Source organism: Crocodylus porosus, unplaced genomic scaffold (assembly GCF_001723895.1).
Source record: "Crocodylus porosus isolate Cpor-Errol unplaced genomic scaffold, CroPor_comp1, whole genome shotgun sequence".
Lineage (NCBI taxonomy): Eukaryota > Metazoa > Chordata > Crocodylia > Crocodylidae > Crocodylus > Crocodylus porosus.
In genome coordinates, this window is record NW_017728911.1 from 5451891 (window position 1) to 5470947 (window position 19057).

The 19057-nt window shown below is 47.6% G+C and overlaps 1 protein-coding gene across 3 annotated transcripts in view; it reads left to right on the forward strand.

The window, feature by feature from the left end:
- LINGO1 (leucine rich repeat and Ig domain containing 1) overlaps positions 1 to 19057 on the forward strand; it is a 408267-nt gene that overhangs the window by 246509 nt on the left and 142701 nt on the right. For all 3 annotated transcript variants that reach the window (XM_019533347.1, XM_019533346.1, XM_019533349.1), the window contains one exon: positions 5392 to 5477. The gene's annotated coding sequence lies outside the window, so the exon portion shown is untranslated. The remainder of the gene's footprint in view (positions 1 to 5391; positions 5478 to 19057) is intronic.

The window sequence follows — 19057 nt, forward strand, 5'->3', positions numbered from 1 at the left end:
AGCCCCATGCAGGGCAGCATGGATGCAGCTTCCTTGTCGCACCAGAACTCACTCTATCCTGCATACTTCAGCATTGCAGCTTCTCAGGAAAACACCTTTCCTGCTCTGGTGCCTGTACTACGTAGACACTGGCAGCAGCAGGAAGAGCATGAAAGAGATAGAGCCTGTGATGTCCTTTGCTTTATCCAGATACAAGACAAAGTTTCAGTGTAATTTTGGATGTTGGTGAGAATGGGGATACAATCCCCACAAGACAGAAGAGCGAATGGAGTTGTATGTCTCTCCTGAGGAGTAGAAACTCCAGTAGTTCTTGCTGGTTTTGTTATGCAAAGGCACTATAATGTGTGTTCTGCAGATTTCACATTTATGACCTGCCATCCTGGAGACTGCACAGAGCTTTTCTGCTTTAGTTTTGGTTGCTAATCTTGTGTTATTGCATTGTGGCATTTATTGAAATCCTGGGAGCGCTTAGAATGGAGAAAAGCGACAGAGTGGGTTTTGCAAGTGTTATTGCAAGATGCTTCCTGTTTGGATTGCTCTAAGGAGACAACTCCCACTCCTTGTTCTCACGCTTGTCTTAGTGATTATAGGAGTATGGGCCAGCCCCATGTTCAGGAGGTCACCTCCTCCGATTAAATGCACATGGCTATCAATTCATTCTGGTAGCTCTTGCCAAAAGTCCTAAACTTAGTCTGATGGAGGGGGAGGAAGGGGTGTTTAGCTAGGAACTTTCTCTGAAGATCATCTATGGCGAGACTGTCTTCCTGTCTTTGCCAGTCCTCATTCTTGAATTCAGTCCTGTTAAAAGGGGCTGGATTGACAGTCCTAGAAGCTGCTACAATAAAAGTAGCAAAGCTATATCCCTGCCTCTGAGCTTAGGCTGTCATGTCTGTGGAGAAGAGTGTTCAGTCTTCCGACCCTCACTTCATGGTCCCACTCTGCCAAGTGTACCAGCCTGAAGGTGGCATGTGGATTTCTAGTGTCTGTGCTGTGGCTACTATGCAGGCAAGCATCCTGCATCAGATGGTAATGTTTGGTGCCTGGCAGCCTGGGCTAGGCCTCAACCCACTCCCTAGTAGTGAAAGTCTCTGGCTGCAGCTTCTCAGTTGTCCTTTAGAGCTGTCTGGGCAATGGAGATCCTTTCCTGTAAAAAAATTCACATTTATGGGAAAAACAATGTTCTTAACCAAGGCAAAATGTCTCAAATCACAGCATTTTTCAGCATTTTCATGGGAAGGGATTTCCTCGAAAAATCCATTTTAAGGGACTCCCTTCCCCAGCCCACCTTGAGGGCAGGGTCTAGAAAGCTGGAGTCTCCAGCCTTCCCAGATTTGTCCCGTGAGGCACCTGGCACCCAGCCTGGGTTCTGTTCTCCAGAATCTCATAAAATCATGAGCGTACCATAAAGATTTTTTTTTAAACTAGCAGGAGGGGCTGCCTTCTGCCTTGGCAGATGATATCAGGCAATTAAAGTAAAAGCTGTAATGGGGGTGAAACTCAGGAGAGCAGGATGGAGATAATGCCTTTGTTTATGCAGTCATTTACTGAACCGGAACTACAGATTTCACACAGGACTTGATCTTGGTTCTCACCTGGACCCAAACCAAAGACTTCCAGGGCTGAGTTCGTGGAAGGATCATTAGCACATCTCTTTTTGCTTTGTCAGCTTGCTGAGTCTGTTCACTTCACACGTCTCCACAGTTTCTCCATTTACACATGAGGCCCAGTCCTTTCTAGCCCTACAGCAGATGTTTCAGGGACACAAGAGATAGAAACAGCCTCAAGAGAACATCCCCAGAGCAAGGCAGCTCCCCTGCTCCTGGACAATATTGTACCTGCTGGGAATGGAGAAGGTCTGGGAGACATCTCTGCTGCACTGGAACTAATCTGTGCTTCATAGGGAACCAGAGAAGCAAGAGTACAAGTTAGGGCAACTCTGGAGCTGCTCAGGTTTACATCCTGAACAGGCCCTGATAGGGCCCAAAATGGTTGGTAGAAGGCTTATAAGGCCTGAGCCCTTCCACCCCACCGTTTTCCCTTGCCTGCTATGCCTCTGCTGAGCACAGGCCGGGCATGAGACAGGATCAGGCCTCACCCCACATTATTTTCCATGGAATGGCAGCGTTTTCCTCCCCATGCTTGGTTTAACAGCTGCAAATTGGGCATTAGAGAAGAAGGAAAGGCCCATTTGCGTGTCTGGGAGTTTTAATGCTCTGCTGCCAGGTTAAAAGGAGGCATCTCAGAAAAGTCCTCAGGGAAGGAGGAAAGCTGGGTATAGCAAGGCCTGGGAGCACTGCTTTGTGGAGAGAGTTGGAAGATTGTGCAGGGGATTGTGTTGTTCAAGTGCAAGAAGGACATCTCTGCCAGATGTGCTGTGCGGTTTCTTCTCCCCCTCCACTCCCTTCCATTCCCACCTGTTCCAGTGGATTCCTTCCTGTCGGTGTTCCCTCTGAGCATATTTTCCCCTCACCTCCTCCTTGCTTCTTTCCATGCTTTCCCTCCACACCCTGTTCTTCCCTCTCTTCTTTAGCTTTCTTCCCAATTTGGCACCTTACGTCACCCTTTAATTTCTCCTCTCTTGCCCCCTTTCTCCCCTTCCCTTTTCACCTTGTCCATATTTCAGAAAAGATAAAACCCCAGTCAGGAGCCAAAGCAGACCCATTCAGTGCTGCTGGGGTTGAGAGTTTATCACCTGTGACTAAAAGCTCCATGCCACAGCCTTGATAGGCCATCTGTCTGCAGCTCTGAATTGGGATTAGCGCACTCCATGGGATTTAAGGAGAGTCACACAAGCTGTGCTTCAATTTATCTCTCTCCACCAATGTGTCTTTAAGGTTCCAGATAATGTTGGTTCAGTAGCTGATGCACAGGGATTTCATCATGCTGGGAGACTGTGTTCACTGAGACATTTGTGCCCCCCACCCCTTTCATTTACTGTAGATGCTTATATGTAAATGTAGGTCTTGAGGAGTGAGGCATATCTGTGCAGTCTCTTTTGCTACCTTGAAGGGGAGGGGCAGGAACACAAGTAGCCATTGCCACAGCAACAGCTGATCACACCACTGCAGTCTCTACCACAAGAGCTGGCACTGCCACAGGCTCCACATGGCTGCCCTGGGTGTGGACCTACTCTCTTATGCCTCTGGATGTGGGAAAATGTGTATACTAAAGCATGTTAGCAGTGGGGCAATGGGTCAGGGTTTTCATGGAAGGATAAGGACTGATGTTGTGAGCAGACTTCCTGCAGGTATCACAAAAGTATCCAGCGTGACCCCTATTGCTTTACCCCCCTCTACCCATCACCCACAGATTTGGCTGATGAACTGATCAGACCTATTCAGGTCAGTACTTTAATGAAGTTCACACATAGAAATAGGTTCTGGCCATAGGGCCTGGAAGAGTCCTATAGCAAAGGTTGCAGCACCACAAAGTTTGGAATGTGCTTATAACAGTGCTGCATGAACACCAGGAGGTTTGGTGTTTCAGTTGTTTGTCAGGATAACCCTGAGCATAGTCAGACCTCTCAGGCAAACTTTCCTGTGTCATGTCAGGTAACTCCCAGGTGCACCGCAACTTCAGGTTTTGACACAAGTTGTGGTGTATCTGATCAGGAAGTGCAAGGGTAAGTGAATACAAGAAGTAATCTTGGGAAGCTGCGTCCAAATTTAAGCATAAGGTGTATAAAACGCCTTGTTGGGGATTCAGGTTTGTTCCGACTTTTAGGTTGTATCATACTGGCTCCAGATCAGTTGTACTTAGTGCTCAGAGCATCCCAGAATTTAAATCAACTCTCTCCCTCAACCATAGATTCCTGCTCAGATGAATACTCTGCTCAGATTCAGAGCTTTCAGGCACTTGGATATGTAAACACCTTACTGGAACTGTGTACACTTTGACTGTAGTCAAGGATTTATTCCTGTCTCTCTCAGACTTCCAGCTCCTGGGGTTTCACATCAGCCTGTCATTTTGTCACCTGGCATTGCACATTGCCAAAATTAGGGTTTATATAAATTCAGAATTATACTCAATTGAAACCACCGTTGAGCTGAACCTGGTTTCAGTGCAGACCCACAGTTCGGCCCACATTTTCTGGGGTGATTTGTCGGTCTTGGTGAACCAGAGTCATCTCACATGTGTAACAGAGCTTGTAGGCAGGCAGGTTTCTTGTGGTTTGGGATACTGTACAGGGTAAAAGCAACCTCTCCTCCTCCTACTGTTTGCAAGATGGAATAGTTTGCGTTAGCCCGTGGCTATCAGAGTAAGGAGAATATCCTCTTTGCTTCAGTGTTTTCTATGGGAAAGAAGCCATAACTTTGTTTCTGATAAGATCCATGTGCAAATTCGCTAAAGCATTGGTCACCAACCAGTTGATCCTGATTGACTGGTCAACCGAGGAGCCCCTGACAGTTGATCTTAGTCTGAGATTGACTGCCAGAGGCTCTGTGATCGGGAGTGGCAGAACGTGTATGGGGAGCAGCTGGGACACAGTCCAGGAGCAGCGAGATGTACGAGCAGTGGGATGGCAGCGGGACACTGGGCTGAGTTGTGCCCTCTGCTCGAGGCAAAGCCTGGGGCATCTAGTCCAGTTCGCAGTAGCAGCCATCTCATCCTGCACACAAATCAGGGGGCCACATGCCCCCTGGGCCTCCACCGGGGTCTGGGCAGCGGTGGGAGCCCCCCCGCATGCCTCTGACCCTCCCTCAGCTGGCGCCACTCACCCCTGCCCCACTCCCGCCCTCACTGCGGGGGCCTCAGTGTGCCTCCCCCAGACTGACTTGCTGGGGGCAGGGTGTATGGTAGATCCTGGATTGCTCTTTACTTCAAAAAGGTTGGAGACCACTGTCCTAAAGGAAGGATGATACCTATTGTTTAAATACAGTGAACAAGACAAGGCATTTTTCTTAATGGAAAACTACCTACCATAGTGGGACACCCAAAAATATTCCCACACCTACCGTAGGTATAACTCCATTAAAATCAGTGTAGCAACACAAGGAGAGACTTTGCTTAGATGGTCCCAATTCTGTTCCTCCTTCATTAGAAAACTACTTCTATTATGTAATTGATTTTGGTGGGTTCTTTTAGCAGTCACGTGGGACAGACATAATTGTGATATATTTGCCTATTTTCTACCCCATAAACTCTCCCAGTCCTTGGTATTTCTGTACTTTTTTTCTCTCATATGGTCCCATTTATGGCTTTCGCATGTCAGTCTGGATGAAGGTTATGCACCACTGGACTCAAGTTTTGGGAGGAAAAGTTATTCAGAAGCTTTTCAGTTATCCTGTTGGTTGTCTTTCCAAACTAATTTTGCTGTTAGTACAGAAACAGTGTTTCTTGCTGGTTTTAAATACTAGACAAGCTATAATTCATGTGTTATTTCTTTCTCAGTGCAGGATTGGAAAGAAAAGGAAAGATCGATACCCACTGAGCCTCTGGCAGCCAATCAGCCTGCATCCTGACATCATCTGACTTGGGTAGGTGAAGTTTTACCCCTGGTATGGGAGTTGGATAACACTGTTGAAGAAAGTATAAAGTTCAATGATCTGTCATGATACTCAATGATGGACTTGGCTGTGGTGCTATAAGCTTGGTAGAAATCTCTTTAACCAATTATCTGGTATTACCATGCAGTTCCATAAGTCTTCATAGAAGTCTTAGGGATATACACACCTTTCTGGATAGAAAGAGGAAGACTCCACCCCTTTCACAGAGTGGAGGGATGTCGGGAGGGAAGGTATTTCTCAAGAATGTCATCATCACTAAGAGCTCTAGGGAGATCTCCACAATATGTGTAATATTGGGACAACTCCTTGGGAAATACTGGTACTGTTAAGAAAGATTCTTGTTTAGGGTGACCTATCATCTTTAGGATATTACTCCATCATGAAACAAGGTCATTTCTCTGGAAGGTTTATGTTATGTTGATTGTAGGCAGAAGTGGCTGCCCATTGATTGCACTGAGAGTTAGATTCCCCCCTCTGTCCGATACTGGGGATTTTGGGCAGACAAGAGCTCTTCACTCGCTGTCAGAGGGCAAGTGACAGTGCCCTCAAACAACTGTGCTTTGTGAGATGTCTCTATTACAGTCACAACATCGTGCTCTGCTCCACAACTCAGCCTGCTTCCTTGCTCTCTCTCCAGGACAGTCGAAAAAGACAGGAGCAGGTTTCAGCTTGTACTGTACATATAAAATCCTAGACTAAAATCTGTGAACTGTCAGTTTGATACAGGCAACGCGTGAGACAGCAAACATCAGAGCTGACTGGGCTTAGGCAATTTCCCAGCATGTCAGTCCTCTGGAGAGAACAAAGGGATCTTTCAGTGCAGAACAGAATTTAGTTTCCTAATGAAAAAAATCAGGATGATTCAGGCATCTTTTTTACACTGAGCTGAGGAAAAATTATTCAGATTGGATCTTCACTAACCTGGTGTGAGCTAGCAGGGGGTACTCTGATCTCTGGCTCCTTTAGAAGGAGGAACTTATCTGCATCATGGCTTTAGCCAGCAGGGAACCCCCTGCTCTGGGTCTCATTTAGAAGGGGAACTTTGTCGCTAACCTGGAGCTAGCTGGTAGGCAACGTCCTTACTCTGAGTCTATTTTAGAAATGAGGGAACATGAACAATGAGCCAGAACCATCTCTCAGATTTGTCAAACACTTTTTTTGCGTGCACATACGTGTGTGTGTGTGTGTGTGTGTGTGTGTTCCCTTTGTATTATATTCTTTGCACAAAGCAAAGAGAAGGCAGCATACACTTGATCTCTGCATACATACAAAAAAGAGGAGACTGCCATCCTCACATTCCCCTGTGTGCTCAGGCCAGCATTGGCTAGAAGGGTTTGCAAAAGTGCACAGCAAGATCCTTGGTTTATAAAGTTTCCAGGGTTGTCATCTAGTGGTACCAATTCAAGGTCCCAACTGAGATTAGAGCCCCAGTTTTTGTGTATGGGAAGGTAGACCTTGCCAGAAAGATTACACAGATGTGACAGATAACAGTACTATTATATCCATTTTACGGAGTGAAGAGCCCAGGGAAATTAAGTATTGTAACCCAATCCCATTAAAACTGAGTAGGAGTTATGTACTCAATTCCCTATCACTCTGTTAATGCCGCCATCTCAATGAAGAACTTGCCCCAAATCTGGTACAGAGCCCACATTTCCTAATCTTCAATTAGTGCCTTCCTTCCTCCAGCCCTTGAGCTCAGATGTTTCCATAAATGGTATAGGTTGACACCTAGCCTGGCTTGAGCTAACACAGAGTACCTTCTCTGAGGAAGAAGTAGGAACCTGGCAGGCAAATCCTAGATTGTGTATGTTTGTGTGTTTCCTTCAAAGCATGGTGGGGGTCCTTCAGACTTCAGAAAACAAAGGTCTCTGTGGAACATGGGCGTCCCTCTCCTGGCTACAGAGCAGGGACAGACCCATCCAGTCTCACTCAGCCACTAGTTCCTGATCCTTCAGGTGATCGTTTCCACCTCTCACCTGCCCCATCACTATGAGTGTCACAATGTGTTCAGCATCAACCTCTAAGGATGATAGGGACAAAGGACTTTGATCCGTTGTCATCCTAGTGCTTCATGATTATGATCTCAGCAACAGGCAGCAGATTACTGAGGTTATTTGTCAGCAGAATCATGCATTTCCCACCCCCAGTCAAAAAGAGGCCCACCACCACGTCGGTGCCATGCCCAGCAACTAAGGGGAGTTTATTAGTGAGGAGAATCAGAGAACAACAGGGATGTGCACCTAGTCATACCCTGGGGGAGGGAAAAATGCTGAAGGCTGGGCTTGTTAGATTTGAGGTGACCCAGGGCTGGGAATATCACCAGAGCCCCACCCCCGCACTGTAGGACCTCTGTGACACTGGAAAAAGGTCCCACACAATGGCTGGCAACACACTGAAAATGGATAGGATCACTCAAGCATATTTAGGCTCACAGATGTTTGCCAAATGTACTGTTGTTTTTTCCAAATGGCTCCCAAATTCCAAAATGGCAGCAAGGGGTGTCCTGTGGGTCAAGGAGGCAGTGTGAAGTGGTGGCACAGAGCGGGGTTTGAAGTTGTGTCCCTTTTCTCATTCCTCTTCCTAGGCCAGTGGCAGGCAAAGAGGATGCCGTAGGAGGTGGGGCCAGATGATTTGGCTGGTGCAGCTGTTAGTGCTGAGACAGGGCTGAGCCTGAGTCACCAGTGGGTTTTTTAGCATATATGATTTTTTAAGCATACATGTTTTTTGGCATCTGACAGAACACACTTTTGGACTGTTGTGGGATATAGGCATTTTAGTCTTCTCAGTCTTGTTTGCACAGACATGCTAGTAATCGTGCTTTGAAAGCCATGGTATTGCTCCACCCCTAATCACTTGCAATGTTGTCATGAGCCTTGCAGTACTTCGGGATTTTCATAGAGCTCCAGCTCCAAAAGTCATGTGGTGATTGAAGAATTGCAGTTTTTCTGTAAAAAAAACCCAAACCCAAAACTTCGGAGCCCCATGGCTGGGGGGAACAGTTTATACACGTGAACTGCACATGCCCAAAAGGCAAGGAAAGCAGAAGGTAAAGATAGCGAATGCCAAATGTTTTTTCCTTAAGCCTCATGGTTTCAAAGCCAGCCACGCTGAGGATTCCAGGGAAGGGGGAATCTGACTCATGGGTTTCAAATGCTTGTGGCTGGCAATACTGCATGTCCCCATCCGCTCAAGCTCTGCTTAGGAACAAGTTGGTCTCTTCTGTGTTCTTTAAATGGCTCCGTCAGCAAGAGATTTTCACAGAACAAATGTGGCTACAATCCTAGTCTGTTTGCTTCTGAAATTCATCCCCAAAGACCACAGATGCACAGAGGCGGCTGCCGTTCACCCTCCTTCTCCCCCCACGCACATGCAGGCACGCATGCAGATGCAGAAGAACACACAAATATACTCAGGCTGGAAACAAGCATCACATTTGTGCTGCCATAAAACATTTTATGGCAGCACAGAGGCAAAGTAAACAGGGATCTGCTCCCCTTGTCACACCACAAGTGCCCAAAACTGTGGCTTCGACAATAACTGGTATGCATTTGTGCCACTTTTTTGTGGCAGATGTCTCCCTGTTTTATGGTGGAAAAGTACAGGCAGCCTGGAGCTGTTTGTGCTCTCTAGTCACCTAGGGCAGGCACTCCCAAAATTACAGGGGCTCGGTCTTGTGCACTCAGCAATTCCCATTTCAGCAGCATGCACGATTGGGCCCCTGAAGCACCTGCCTGGGTTCCTCCATTTGCGGAGGCGTTCTGGGAATCCCCTGGCAGTGGGTTCCCCAAGTGCCCATCTGCAAGCAGGGAACCCTGGGTTCCTGTGTTTGCAGCTGTCTCACAAGATCACCCCCTGAAGCCTTGGGAGTGGCAAAGTCCTGACCCCATGGGACAAGGGGCAATGCCTATGTTGTCTAATCTGGGCAACAGACATCCTGACACAGCTAATCTGCTTGAGACATGCATACAGACACACACACGCGCGCGCGCGCGCACACACACACACACACACACACACACACTCCCTCATGCAGGCTCATATGTATAGACAAACACAAAGGTCTGTCCTCTTTGCCAAAAGGTTTATATGTTTCATCCCACGCTGCCACTAGACTTTTACCACTATGGCTCAGCTGAGCAGGGGATGCAAACCTTCTGCACCCCCATTGCAGTCAGAGCTGCCTACAGTCACAGGCCCATTTCTTTGACCTGTATGATTGTATCATGTCTGTGTTTTCCTTCTGCTGCTCTCCTGCTGTTAGAAGGATAGAGGTGTCTGGAGACATGTCAGGCTTCCAGAGCCAGATCCTCAGCAGGTGTCATAAATGTATCTCTATTGTGCCACCTCCATTTATATTAATCTGAGGATCTCGCAGACTTCAGAGAAGACCAAAGGTCTCAAACAGTTCCCTGTGCATGAGCCTATGAAGCTTTTCATATTGCCCCGGTAGGGATAGGTATTATCCCTATTATATAGATGGGGGAAACAGGCACAGAGTAGTGATACCATTCATCCAGCAATTCAGAGGCAGAGGGAGGAGTGGTCTCCTTGCCCCTATTTCTGTGCTGTGTCCTCCCCATTCTTCCCTCAGCGCTGAGTCTCTCCACTTCTTTGCAGTAGCAGGAGGAAGCTGTCTTTGGCATTTCTCCCACCCCCTTCAGTGTCCCCTCATGGCCCTGCAGGAGATTCCTGAAAAGCCGTAGTTTCCAGCTGGTGGGCCAGAGGGCAGAGCACCTTGCAAGTTCCACCGCAGACAGTGTGGGCAGATGGGCAGAACGGAGGGTGGACTGCCACCTTCAGCGCCATGCTGCCAGTTTCCAGCCGATACCGGGAAATAATGTTCTGATGTCCTGTCCCCTCAGAATCTGTTTTCCCCATGGAGGTACAGCTGCCATGTATCACAGGCCATCAGCTCCCACTCCATTTCTGTGCTACTGGCTCCAGCTATCCTTGTACTCTCTCAGCTTCTCAGGGCTTCCCTCTGCTGTTCCAGGACTTGAGGGGTTCCTAAAGGAGCATACAGGTGTGAGGGCCATGAGAGAACCAGGCCAAGAGGAGGAAGTGAGGGGATGGAGGCTTAGGGAAACTGTGGCAGGAGGATAGAGAAAAGGGATAAGGAAGAGGAATAGAAGAGAGGGAAAAGGGCTGAGTTAGACAGCTTGGCATGGTACGAAGCCAGGATCAAAGGGGAGGGAGGGGGAGCTCCAGCTTATTTACAGAAACACGTCTATCCAGGGATCGCACGCCATTGTGCAGGTCAGCACTTTATTTGAGAGTGAACAATATAAGTTGTCAGGCGGAGAAAACATTACATCCCCCAATAACTTCATTTTGCTGAACAATCTGCTCACTCAGAGAGAGAAAAATCAATGAGAGAGAACCCAATCTCCCTTCCTCCCGTGAGAGGCCAGCCTGTGCCCAGCTTTTCCCTATAGGGTACCACCTGCCAGAGTCAGGGCATTGCCCCTACCTCACTGGCCCTGGGGATGGAGGATGCAGAGGGTTTCTCAGGAGAAGCTACAGATAGAAAGAGGGGGACATCAGGGAATGGGAATCTTCCTTCTGCCAGGCTTAGTTTATAAATGGGGTGAAAGCTGGCAGCAGGAAGCAGAAAGAAGGAGAGAGCAAGGTTGAAAAAGATAACGTGACAGAGGAGAAAGGAGGGGAGAGCTGCATGCATTAATAGGAGCACAGAGGGCTCTAAGGTAATGTGCATGGAGCATAGGGAGAGGAGGTTAGAAAGGGAAGAAAGCAAAGGGAGAAGAGGGGGAAGGTAGAGATGAAGAGGGAGGGCAGTGAAAGAGAAGAAAAAGGGGCTCAGCTGAGCTGTGGGGAAAATGGGGGAGAACCAGAAACATACAGCAGGCAGTTTCCACCTTCCTTAACCTTAGCTTCTCCTCCTCCGCTTGTCTCATTGGTAACAACAAGGTCAGGCCCCAGTATCCAGATTGATGGAGTGAGGGACAGTCACATCCCCAAAGAACTGCCACTCCAGCCCAGCAAGGGATGCAAGTGGAAATGACCTGGAGCATGTCCATGCAGCAGAGTCCATCCTGACACAACTCTGTTTCACCTACAAAAGGCCTTAACTCGAGGGAGAGAGGTCATGCTTGCAGCCTGAGTGGGCTGGCCTGTCAGCGCATAAAGGCTAAAACTCCAGTTCATAGTCCATCAGCTCCTAATGGGACTGTTCCTCATAGCTCAAGGTCTATTTCACTGTGTGGCTGCTTTCACCAGCCAGTTAAGCAAGCCCAAGCATCAACAAGTATATGGAAAGTCTTTCCCAGCATCAGGAGAGCCCAGGTCTCTTGCCCCCTAGTCTAATGCCTTGTCTGTTTGTCTACAATATCTCCCCTTGCTATCTTCTGTTCTATATCTTCACCCAGGGAGACACATCTCTCCCCTCCAGCCAACGTCCAGGAAGAAATCTGATTTGAATTTCTTCCCCATTATTTAATTCTGTCCCCTTTTGCCTACCAGGTCAAGCCAGTCCCAGATTTCTCTCCATGTGCCTTGCTCTGAGGGCTGCCACAGTCATTAACATGAGAAGATTTCTTTTTTTCATTTTTGGTATCACATTAGCAAAAATAAATATTAATAGTGTAAGATGCTAATAGGGAGGAGAGTGTGCCGGGCCATACAGCCCGACCCTCACATTCTGCATGCAACTGCTGTCCCTCAGTATGAAGGTGAATGCTAACAGCACACCCTGCGCTGCTTAGGTAGCTGGGAGTTAACAGGATTACGAACGCTGCTCAAAGGCTGCCTTGAAGTGGGGAAGGGATCTGGGGAGGAAAACAGACTGCTCTTGTGTGAAGTTTCAAGCCAGATGCCGTGGCCAACCCGGCTCGGTAAGGGAGGGTGAAAACAGCTGGGAATTGTGCCATGCACTGAAACACCCAGCTGTGCTAATGCTGACCCCTACTACTGCAGCATGAAGTAGTGCTGAACAACTCAGTCTCTGGCTACAGCTCTAAGAGCCAGTTGGCCTAGTGGGCATCATCCCCCTGGTTTCTCTGCCCAGAAATATGCTCTATGACCAAGTTGTTCAGACTAATTTTTTTTTAACTTGGGATTAATTGTATGACTAAAGTTGCCAGTTCACATTGTGGGCTAACTCGGTGCCTTTGCCTGAGCACTCAAGTTTGAAAGCGCAGGGCCACATGCTCAAAGTTAGGCTCACTGACACCATCTGAAGACCTGCCTCATTGGCCTGAACCTCTCTGTGCCTTAGTTTCTCTATCTTTGCTGTGGATAGGATACTAATGCCAGTCAGCTGGGGGTGTTATGGAAAACAGCCTGAGGCTTTCAGATAGAATGCACACAGGCAACCCAAACAAGTACTGTGATTAACCACCATGCTGATGTCAGCCCATTCCCACCCCTGCCCTCCCCAGGCATACTCTGCCAGCTGGAGTGTTTGGGGTCCGGACTCCAGGGGCACAAGTCCAACATAAGGTTATGTTGTGGCTGATGAGATGGGGAGCTGCACTGGTCCATTCCAGTAAGGTTATGTTGGTGCTCTTTGGGACGCTGGCTCTCTGCTCGTTATATATAAGAGCCTGGACCATGGTGGGTCCTGGTGTCTTGAGTGGAACAGCATCAACAGGACAGACTGAGAGTAACCAACTCACTCCAAAATCTCACAGCATGGTGGGTAGGCACGTTCCAGATAGCGAGGAGATATGAGCTCAGATCCTGTCTGGCAGAGGGGTATCCAATCTGCATCTCCAAGTTGCTGGGTCAATGTCCTAATCGCTGTGTAAGAAAGGAAGCATCAGCACCATGATTCCTCTGACCCTGGAGTCTGTTTTTCAGCTAGAACTCTTCTGCAAGACCACTATGATTCTGTGAGTAGGTTCAGGGCAGCCAAAACCACAATTTTTGGCAAATAGTTTATTCACTGAAAAAAAAAGTCATTCAGTAACACTGAGAGTTCCTTAAAAGCTTGGCTTCCCCTGCTCTTCTCCCAGGCCAAGCAACAAAAGATCCAGCAGGCTTTCCCACTCTTTGTAATGCCATGCTGGCAACCCAAATAAGGGGGCACCTGCATTGTTGTTTCTTTGCTGGTGATAATTTTCAGGCAGCCATAACTCTGGGGGATTTGGGGTACAGTGGGCTAAAAGCCACTGGAGGTTTCCCAGCAGTCAAATGACAACATCTCCAACTGGGAGATGGTATCTTATACACATGCAGTTAAGAATGTCACATTAATGTTAAACAGGGGGGAAAACTACCGAGAGTGGAAAAGGAAAAGTGTTAGAGAGAGAGGGACAGGGCTGTGCTGCAGTTTATTTCTTTTGGTTTATGCTCTGATACTTTCTGGTTAATTACACCCTGACATGCACAAAGGGGAAAAAAGGATTTTAAAAAAGCTTTAAAAAAATTACCTTCCATGAAATATTCAGGACATGCTGCTCCTTTTTAAAAACTGGCATAATTACTCCTGCAAGGCTTTTTCCAATTCTCTGGATTTCATTGCATTTGGAGAGGCAGCAGAAACATTTGTCCTTGTTAATGCAGAGAGGGGCCAGGGTGTTTTGTACTGATTAGGAGAGAAGTTACCACCGTATTAAAATATGATCTAAGTATAATCTAACGATGGGTTGGGGGGTGTTTGTTTGCTTTAATGCATTCCTTAGTATTTAGGATGGACTATAGTGGGGATGGTGGCAGACTAAGCTGTCCATTAGAGTGCATTGAACCGGCCTTTTCCCCATGTGCTTTTGATATCAGTGTGCTTGCTACAAATACCCTTCAGGAGCAAATGAGAGAGCATACAAAGGAGGTATCCTTCCCTAGTTGGCTGGCTCCCTGTGAACACTAGCATCTGCACAAGCCATGCACTAGTGACAGCTATTCCATCCCAGCGGCCGTCAGGATCTACTCCAGCAATGCACTGAGGAAAGGTACCATATTCAGATCCTGTCAACCTCCCTCTCCAGCTTCCAGTGATTCAGCCCATTTCCCTTCCCTTCCCCTCCCCATATCCCAGAGTTGGTAACAGGCCATATTTCCCAAGCAGTCTTTTTCCTAAGTGCATCTTCCAAATTCTGATCCTTCCTCTCAGTCCCACACCTTCTCTGTTACATTGTGCAGTGGGTGTGGTGGGTTGCCCAGAGGAGACGCTTGCAGTGTACAGATTTGATTGCTTTCCATAACATTTGCACTACTGAGAACTGAGGGAGTGTTTTTTCTCAGGAGTGTAAGAAAGCAGTTGACAGTGTAATCATGTGTATCTGGCCCCCTTTGAAAACCATTTGGTCACCAGTGTGGTAATGTGCATCCCTATACTACCTCAGCCTCTCATAAGGAACAGCAGGCCATTTAAGGGATAAACTGGGTACAAAGGGTGATTCCCAGATGACCTTCCCAGGCAACACTGCAATGTTATGCAGCACTTTTCAACCATGGTGTTCAAGCAGCTCATCAGCTGTAAGAAGGTTTTATTATACTTGCTTAGTGCTTGTGGATGGGGTAGCTGAGGCAAAGGAAGCCCTGTCCACATGAGAAGATCTGTGGTGGCATGATTTTAGCTAGTTAGCTAGTTTCTGCTCTGCTGGCTGATTTTTGGAATATTCCAATGGAATAACTGGTAGTGAGCAATCTCTTTGCATAGACACTGGTAATAAAGCACCTCAAACCCCTCTTCTAATACAGAGCCCTAAGTGTGGAAAATGATCATGATGAAGTAGCCTAGATGTGCCCTTTGAAACACAATGGTAGAAAACACACCAAGGAGTGCCTGGTTATTGTCCACTCTCCAGGTAAAAGGTTGGCTGCCAGTGCAGTAAAGAGTCATTCTGGGTTCTCCTGCCTCAAGCATCCTCACTGGCAACAAGAGAAGTGAGCAAGAGGTGGTGTGTTAAGATGCCACTGAGGTTTGCACCTTTGCTCACCCCAAGGGACAGAATTTGTTGTCGGAGCCAGTCTCCTGACGCTGCAGGACACAAGGCAGAATTAGAACCCAGCTCACTTTTTCTTTAGTTGTCCTGGCCACACCATAGGGCTAATAGGAGTGCACAAGGCATTCCTGGTGTCACTGAAGTCAGTAGCTACGCCTCAGAATGAAGTGAAGCAACAAAGAGATTTTCTACTGGGAGGTGCTGCTTTCTCAGTCATTTTAGGGACAATAGCCCTGTTCTGAGGGCCGTGCCCACAAGGTCACACAGAGTCTGTGTCAGAGTCTGGAACAGACCCCAGGTCGCTTGGCTTCCAGTCTTAGGGTCTGAGCCACTGGGCAATGTTGCCTGTCTAAGGCAAAAGCACAAGAATTCAGTTGTGGAGCCTTTTCAGTTCTGTGCTACATTTAACAATTAATCACTTCCACCCACGTCACGCCTCTCCCCCTCACTCCTCTAATGCCTCCCACCCCTCATGCTGGAGTGGGGGGAAAGGAGGCAGCTCCTGTTTTATGAATTAATCAAAGACAATGCTGTTTGGTAGAGCAGTTGATTTAAAGAGCCCTTTGCAAGCATGTGTGTAATATGATTTCTTATCACACGCCGGCTCCGTGCGTGCCTGCCAGTAGGCATGATTCCAGCTCGCAGCCACATCCTAGTGAGACAGGCGGAGTGTTCTTTTCATCTACAAATAAAACAAACAGGAACAAAGAAGACAATAATATTGACTTTCATCATTGATATTCCCATTTATCTTGGTAATAATTAGTAATTCTATCGCTGAGAAGGCATAGCTCATAATCTCATTGTTTCATGGGAGCTTATTAATGTCATCTCAGACAATAGTGACACACCGAGCTTTGCGTGAGGATGGGGGGAGCTGAGGGGGATGGGGGAGAGAAGAAACGAGAAGCGGGGATGGAAGGATGAGGAAAAGATGGACGGAAAAGAGGCAGATGTGACGGAATGAGAATCTGAGCACTGTACCGAAACTGAAGAGCTAGGAGGAGGTTGTGGAGAGAGAAACACACACATCAGAGAAACAGCAGAAGGAAGGGGAGAGAAACAGCCTCAGGAGAAGGGATGTAAGAGCCAGCAGGACTCAGGAATGGGGGGTGGGGAGCTGCATACGACAAGTCAGTGAGAGAGCAGAGCTGTGCTGCCTTGGTACGAGGTGCTTGCAGGGGCGCTGGGGAAGGCTGGCAGAGCCTGTAGAGACTTCCCTCACTCTCTCTTCCTCCTAACAACTGAATCTGGGCTGACAGCTGCTTGTTAAGAGGAGCTGAAGACAGAGAGGGTCACAGGGAACAGAACCATACTTTGTATCTTTGGATCTGCCTTCCTGTCGGTGTTGCCTGCCCAAGCCCTGCCAGCTGCCATGGCTCTGAAGCTGCAGGAGCATGCTGGGGAGGGAGAAAAAGGAGCCAGACATCACTCCCTCCTTTGGCTGCTCTCTCATCTGCTCCTGAAGGGTGTTTGTAGTAAGCACAGTGATATCAAAGGCACATGGGGAAAAGGCCTGTTCAATCCTATTAGCACTGGCTAAGGGTGTCACTCAGCGTTAGCATCAACTGGCCTGTAGCACTCCACACAGCCCATGAGGAGGGGGAGTAGGAGCCTTTGATGTGAGAGATCCACCATCACCACTCTCCACTTCAGAATATACGTGCCCCCAACTCTGTGCCCACAGAGGGAGGAAGGCTTAGGGGAAGGGGAATGTAGGGCTATGGGACATTGTTTACAGTAGGGAAGGGGGATGTATGGGTCAAACAGATGACCCTGTGGTTTCCGTTAGCTAGGAGCAGGCATGAATCTGGTCTAGTAGGGGTGGATTGGTATGGAGGGGGCCTGCAGAAGGCATCAAAGGCTCTTAGGGGAACCTGGCCTCTCAGATACTTAAGAGTACAATTTTCGTTGTGCACAAGTCAGCCCAGGTGGTGTGAGGAGCTTGACTCATGCTCACAGCAGGGACCAGATTTGCAAAAGAGTTTAGCACTCTGCAGCTGCCTGCATCCTGAATGGAAAGCAGAGGCACGTATTCAACTGAGGCAGGGGCAAGAAGGATGCCCCACCATTTTCAGTGGGAATCAGGAGTGGGAAGGAGTCTCCATGGTACTCAGAGGGAGCAAAGGTGGGAAAGAGTCTCTCCATTTTTCTCAGTGGGAGTTGCTGGGTGCTCAGCCTTTTGAAATGCTGGCTTTCAGTGTCCAGCCATTGCTTTGTTTTGCTGCTTGAGGTTCACATAGTGTTTCTGTATTGGTATCAGATGTTACACTCAGTACCTGAGTGGTGCAAGGTGTTAGCATGCTAGGTAGAGCCTTGTATCTCATGCATCCAGTCCTATAAAGTTGCTGCTAGAGCTGTGATCTCCTATTTTTACTTGAGTTTTGCACTGAGATGTACTTTCAGATCCTCAGAACCCAACACAGGTCACCAAATAAGGTGATCACTTTGCATGATAAACCCCTCAGTATCATTCAAAGGATCACAAACCTAAGCAAGCCTTGTGGGAAAACTGGCTGACTGGAACTGGTGGTATCTTGCAGTTAAGTCTAGAAGCTCAGCCTAGCCATGACAGTGGAAAAGGGCCCAAGCTTCAAAGTTCAGATCCAAGTTTTCTGTAAATTCTAAGGTGTTTGAACTCAAAATATTGGTTTAAGCCAATATAGAGATAAACATTTCCATCACATTCTTCTATATGTCCACTATGATCAAAGTGTTGTTGTAGCTGTGGTGGTCCAGGTAGTGTGTGAAGCAAGGTTTGCTTGGTGATACCTTTTATTAGGACAGCTCTATAAATGAGAGAGATGTTAGACAAGCTTTATGTATGACGCCTCTCTTTGTGCATAGAAGCTTATTTAACAGCCCTGCTAGCTATGCAGTTGACCCAGTGGAAGATAACACGAAACAAACCTTATTTCCCAGATGGCCAAAGTAGTCTTAGTTCTGTCCTATCACTACATCTCCCAACCTGTGCTTAGTGAGTTTGATGCAGAGGCATTTAACAGAATCCTCACAGGTCTTCTCTAAGATGAGTTCATGGCTGTCATTGTAACCCCCTTTTTAAAGAGGGGGAAATAGAACAGAGAAGTCAAGTGAGTTGCCAGGGCCACACAATGTGTCAGTGTAAGATCGAGGACTTGAATTCATCTCCAGCTAACAATCCTTTCTCTCTCAGTCTGTGCTGCCTTTCTAGCTGCCCCTTCTTTGGAGCATAATGTGTATTCTGGAGAATGTTTTAGGGCACTAAAAGCATTAACCAATATCAACAGAGATGTTGGGTGGCCGCGACTGCAATGTCCTCTTACAATGCAGTGTCCCTTCACAGCTCAGCAGCAGTCTTACAGCAGTGTGATGCAAGTGACACACTGTTGTGATGTCACTAGTTTGGTACAGAGAAGTTTGGAGGGCAGCTCAGGGAGGAAGCTAACTTTTGTCAGAGTTGTGTAGGAAGTTCAGAGAAGATTGTGGGGAGACTGTGCAGAAATTGCCTGTATTTGTCAGTATTTGTCTCCCACTGCTTCCACTCATAGTTTCATAGTTTCTAGGGTCGGAAGGAACCTGAGCAGATCATCTAGTCCGACCCCCTGCCATGGCAGGAAAGAATACTGGGGTCAAATGACCCCAGCAAGATGTTCATCTAAC